Source organism: Heptranchias perlo, chromosome 1 (genome assembly GCF_035084215.1).
Source record: "Heptranchias perlo isolate sHepPer1 chromosome 1, sHepPer1.hap1, whole genome shotgun sequence".
Lineage (NCBI taxonomy): Eukaryota > Metazoa > Chordata > Chondrichthyes > Hexanchiformes > Hexanchidae > Heptranchias > Heptranchias perlo.
This window is the reverse complement of record NC_090325.1, coordinates 197,839,072-197,845,403: the sequence shown is the minus strand read 5'-3', so window position 1 is coordinate 197,845,403 and position 6,332 is coordinate 197,839,072. Positions and strand designations below refer to the sequence as shown.

The 6,332-nt window shown below is 39.5% G+C and overlaps 1 protein-coding gene across 2 annotated transcripts in view; it reads left to right on the top strand.

Annotated features, from left to right (window-relative positions):
* Positions 1-6,332, top strand: part of wdr32 (WD repeat domain 32) — a 44,700-nt gene that overhangs the window by 1,277 nt on the left and 37,091 nt on the right. The window lies entirely within an intron of this gene.

Sequence of the window (6,332 nt, the reverse complement as noted above, 5' to 3'; positions counted from 1 at the left end):
AGAGGAACAGAGGGACCTTGGAGTGCATGTCTACAGATCCCTGAAGATAGCAGGACAGGTAGCTAAGGTGGTTAAGAAGACATGCAGGATACTTTCCTTTATTAGCCAAGGCATAGAATGTAAGAGCAGGGAGGTTATGCTAGAACTGTACAAAACACTAGTTAGGCCACAGCTTGAGTACAGTTCTGGTCACACATTACAGGAAAGATGTGATTACACTAGAGAGGGTACAGAGGAGATTTACGAGGATGTTGCCAGGACTGGAGAATTTTAGCTCTGAGGAAAGATTGGATAGGCTGTGGTTGTTTTCTCTGAACATAGTAGCCTGAGGGGTGATTTAATTGAGATGTATAAAATTATGAGGGGCTTAGATAGTGGATAGGAAGGACCTATTTCCCTTTGCAGAGAGGTCAATAACCAGGGGGCATAGATTTAAAGTAATTGGTAGAAGGATTAGAGGGGAGCTGAGGAAAAATGTTTTCACCCAGAGGGTGGTGGGGGTCTGGAACTCACTGCCTGAAAGGGTGGTAGAGGCAGAAACCCGTATTGCATTTAAAAGTGCTTGGATGTGCACTTGAAGTGCTGTCACCTACAAGGCTACGGACCAAGAGCTGGAAAGCTCTTTTTCGGCCGGCACAGACATGATGGGCCGAATGGCTTCCTTCTGTGCAATAAATTTCTCTGATTCTCTTGCCCATGCCTAAGCCGCAAGTAGACTTAATTTCTAAAAATCTATTAATTCTGTAATTTTTGTTGTACTATTATTGGGCCATCACTTTATATTAATATAAGATAGTTTGCACACTTTGTCACCTCCTCCAGGCTTCAGCTTCTGTGCTTTGTTCCTCCTGGCTAGAAGGCAATGGGGAAATTTAGGCATGTGATGGGACCATAGGAAAACGAGTAGGCCATTTAATCCCTCGAACCTGTTCCGCCATTCAGTGAGATCATGGCTGATCTGTTACCTAACTCCTTGGCCCCAGATCCCTTGATAACTTTAGTTAACTAAAATCTATCAATCTCAGATTTAAAATTAAAAATTGAGCTAGCATTGACTGCCGTTTGCGGAAGAGAGTTCCAAATTATGGGATAGCTGGCTCAATCTCCCATGGCAAAGTTCACAAATGAAAATAAATAGTGCTCCTTGTTCATTGAAGAAATGTAAAGAAATTTGTGCCCCTACATACTGCAGTTGCATGAATAAATGCATTTGCATCTCACTGTGAAAATTGTTGGTTGCGTTTGCTTACGTTATAACAGTGACTACACTTAATACCATTTTGTATCCACGCTACCACTGTCCCTTTAATCCCATGGGCTTTAATTTTGCTTACAAGTCTATTATGTGGTACTTTATCAAATGCCTTTTGGAAGTCCATATACACATCTACCGTACTAACCTCATTAATCATCTCCGTTAGTTCATGAAAGAATTCAATCAAGTTAGTCAAACATGATTTTCCTTTAACAAATCCGTGCTGACTTTCACTTTTCCAAATGTCAATTAATTTTGTCCCGGATTATTGTCGCTAAAAGTTTCCCCACCATCGATGTTAGGTTGACTGGCTTGCAGTTGCCCCTTTTTTGAATGGGGTGTAACATTTGCAATCCTCCAGTCCTCTTACACTTAATCCAAGTTCTTTCTTTCAGTGTTATAGTATGTTACAGCACAGAAGGAGGCCATTTGGCCCATTGTGCCTTTGCTGGCTCTTTGAAAGAGCTATCCAAATTGCCCCATTCCCCTGCTCTTTCTCCATAACCCTGTAAATTTTTTCCCCTTCAAGTATTTATCCAATTCCCTTTTGGAAGTTACTATTGAATCTGCTTCCACCACCCTTTCAGGCAGTTCATTACAGATCATAACAACTCACTGCATAAAAAAATGTTTCCCCATATCGCCTCTGGTTCTTTTGCCAATCCCTTAAATCTGTGTCCTCCGGTTACCAACTCTCCTGCTACTGGTAACAGTTTCTCCTTATTTACTCGATCAAAATTGTTCATGATTTTGAACACCTCAATCAAATCTCCTCTTAACCGTCTCTGCTCTAAGGAGAACAACCCCAGCTTCTCCAGTCTCTCCACATAACTGAAGTCCCTCATTCCTGGAACCATTCTAGTAAATCTCTTCTGCACCCTCTCTAAGGCCTTGACATTCTTCCTAAAGGGTAGTGCCCAGAATTGAACACAATACCACAGCTGAGGCCTAACAAGTGTTTTATAAAAGTTTAGCATAACTTCCATGCCTCTATTAATAAAGCCCAGGATCCCATATGCTTTAACATCCCTCTCAACTTGTCTTGCCACAGTCAAAGATTTGTGTACATACACCCCCCCGGTCTCTGTTCCTGTACTCCATTTAAAATTGTACCATTTAGTTTATATTGCTTCTCCTCATTCTTCCCACCAAAATGTATCACTTCACACTTCTCTGCGTTAAATTTCGTCTGCCATGTGTCTGCCCACTTCACTAGTCTGTCTATGTCCTCCTGAAGTCTGTTACTATCCTCCACATTGTTTAGCAACATTTCCGAGTTTCGTGTCATCTTCAAACTTTGAAATTATACCCCCTATACCCAAGTCCAGGTCATTAATATATATCAGGAAGAGCAATGGTCCTAATAACGACTCTTGGGGAACACCACTGTATATTTCCCTCCAGTCTGAAAAACAACCGTTCACCATGACTCCCTGCTTTTAGTCCCTTAGCCAATTTTGTAAAAAATGCTGCCACTGTCCCTTTAATCCCATGGGCTTTAATTTTGCTTACAAGTCTATTATGTAGTACTTTAGCAAATGCCTTATGAAAGTCCATATACACATCAACCACACTACCTCATCAACCATCTCCGTTACTGCATCAAAGAACTCAATCAAGTTTCATTTTAATCTCTGTATCTTTGGTCATCCAGAGAGCTCCAGCTTTGGATGCCCTTCCTTTCCCCTCTTGGGAATGTGTCTACTCTGTACCCGAACCAACTCCTCCGTGAAAGCCTCCCTTTGTTTAATTACTGTTTTGCTTACCAATTTTTGATTCCACTCTGCCTGGGCATGATCCCTTTTTATTTCACTGAAATTAACCCTCCTCCAGTTGAGTATTTTTATGCTTGATGGTTTCTCGTCCATAACTATTCTAAACCTAATGATACTATGATCACTGTTCCCTTATGCCTGCAGCTCACCAACCATATTTACTACGCTATCTCCATTTATGCACATGCAATCCAAACTCATCTTAATCTGCCTCGCATTTGCCGCCCGTTTGATCCCTCCTATTTCTGAACTATTCTTTACTCTAGCACTATTTGTCTCTCCCAGTCCTCTGTGCACCTTGTTTCTCTTTTCTAATGTTTCATTCTGGTGCCCATCCCCCTGTCAAATTAGTTTAAACACAGCACTAGTTAACCTCCCTGCGAGGACATTGGTCCCAGCACTGTTGAGGTGCAACCTGTCTGGCTTGTACATGTCCCTTCTGCCCCAGAACTGGTCCCAATGCCCCTGGAATTTGAAGCCCTCCCTCCTGCACTTTTCTCCATCCATGCATTAATCTGTTTTATCTTCCAATTAAACACGCTAATGAGTATAGGAATAGTGTGTCATCCAGAGATTACTACCTTTGAGGTCCTGTTTTTTTTAAACTTCCTCCCTAGCTCCTGAAACTCTGACTGCAGGACCTTAATCCTTTTGTCATTGGTTCCCACATGGACCACGACTTCTGGCTGTTCCCCTTCCCCCCTCAAAATGCTCTTCACCCTCTCAGAAGGCCATGCTGTGTGAAATAGCTAGTATTTTATAGTTGGTATATTACCTTGAGATTGTGCAATTTGGCCACGTGGTTCCTATAAATTACTTCAAATTATTTCTGTAAATTTTTTCAAGTGACATTTTTTCAGTATCTGAATTTCTAACATCCAAAGTAACGGCTTAAACAAAACAAATATGGTAATTATAATTTTCACAATAACATTAAGTTTATCCAGTGAATTGTCTATTGTGTTTTTCAATGCCTTCATTAAATTTTTACTTGAAGGCTGTAGCCTTTTCAAAAGCCTGTGCTTAGAGTTACTATTTTTACTCAGAACTATGACTCTGAACTGTATTTGAATTGTGCAGTCTGAGAATATGCAATGTATCTGATTTCCCAGTATGCATCCGTGCTGTTCAGTCAGCTGTATTGATGAGAAATTTTTCTTTACCTCCTAGAACAATCTGCCCAGCAGCTTTTCTTCTTCAAATAATTTTGAAAAACGAGGGCAAATTTCAAAATCTTTAGAGATTGTATATGTGTGTAAGGGTAAAAATATTAGTATTCTGATTACACACCTGTTGTAGCTTTTGTTTAAAAACAGTATTAAACTAAGAGAGACACTGACTGAGGCAGAAACAGGTGTCTGAGAAAGGGAGGGTGAGAAAAAGAGACTAGTTAGATAGAGGGGTTGAATAAGAGAGATTGGGATCAGAGAGAGAGTGTGTGCTTTCTTCATGTCATACTTCAATTTTCAAAAAATACAGTTGAATTCTAAGCCATCTAATTACCTCACCTGTGTTTTGTTGAAGTTGGAAAGGTCAATGTCAGTGGCTTAGACCTGTGAGACAGAAATTTGAATTTATGACACCTATGAGATAGAGAGAAAGGCAGACAGGCTCTCTTTTTCCCTCATTCTAATTTGATTTCTTTTAAATATTAAAAAAAGAAAGAAAACAAAACTTGTTGAGGGAAACAGGTAGGAATGGAGGTGAGGAAGGAAACTTGTAAGGGTGAGGGGACCTCTGACCTCAGCATCCCAACCTTAGGGGAGCAAGTGGGAGTGGGGGAGAGTGGTTGGAGGGTTAAGGGTGAGGTGAGCGACAGTGGAGCAAAGGGATGGAGAGGATATAGGAGTCCAGGGGATTGTTCAAAGGGAAAGAAATAGGGGTAGTGATGTAAGACTCTTAAGAAATAAGAGGTTGAAACATGTTTATCTTTTGATAGACCTTCCATTTGTGATGTTGTACGTGGATGCAATGAATTTCAATTCATGCATGGAGATAAGATCTCTGGCCATTGCTAAAGACTATGGGCGAAATTCCAAATAGTTATTCAATCCAAAAGCCTTTAAAGTGAAAGCTGACAATCAACTATGCTGAAAGATACAGTAGTAGAAATTGTGTAAAATGCCAATCAGCAGGTGCTCACAAATCATCTAGGTTTCCAGAATCTTGACTTCTATTTGACCCAATAACAAAATCCCTGTATTCTGAATAATTTCCAAATTAGTTAACCTGGCCCCACGATCCTGCAGACAACCTGTCTCCCAGCTTTCATTATTACATTTAGTGAGGGAAGATGGCGATCAGTTTAACTCTAGTTAGTTTAAAACTGTGGGAAATAAAAACAGAAATATCCCTATTTGTTACAGTATGCATGTAAACAGTAATAAAATTATATATGTAATTGCATAAAAATATGAAACTTTGTATATAACATAAATATATCAAATTATATTGTATTGAATTGAATAAAATTATGTATAAATATGGGGAAATATAAATGATTATAGACTTTTCTTTCATAATTTATTCCAATTAAAGTAATTAATTGTATATGAAGTACTTTGGGACATTTCTTAGTAATGTTATAAAGTGCTATATAAATGCAAGTCTTTCCAGTTCTGAATATAAATATATGCTGTTATAAATGTCCAGTTATGAATAAAAATTTCTTTAATTGTATGAAATATTTTTAATATATGTAAATATAACTAGTTGGGGTTAGTGTGGGGATGTTGAGTCAGGATGGAGTCTGTCGCCCGGGCTCTGGATTGAGGTCTGAGTGGGGAGGCATAAACAAGGAAAAGGTTATAAAAATAGATCATTTGGGTGTGGAGGCCTAGGCTGAGGCCTGGTAGGGTGAGTATTAGTGCATTTTTCAAATTGATCTTATGCAACTGAAAGGCTGATTTAAAAGTATGAAGGACTGGTTTGGGATTGTTGGGCTGAGAATATGGAACAGAGGGAAGGATGTACTCCATGAGACCGTTCTGGAAGCAAACCCAGCTAATTACCTATGGCCATAGCTAAGCTACTGCTAATGTGGTGTTTAGTGAGTTTTCTAGGAGTACTTGGCTGGACAAGGGGCCAAATTAATGGATGAACTGAGAAAGAATGAAATATATTCAAAGTTAGGATTGGATGCATGAGTGGGGTGGAAACCAATTGAAGCATAATTAGAGAGAGGAGCAGAGAGCAATATGGCTGCTTTGTGTGTTTTTCTGGAATTGATTCTCTGAATCTGTTCTGTGCTGAACATGGGAGCTCTAATACCAAGTGTTTAGCATGAATCAATCGCAAACACT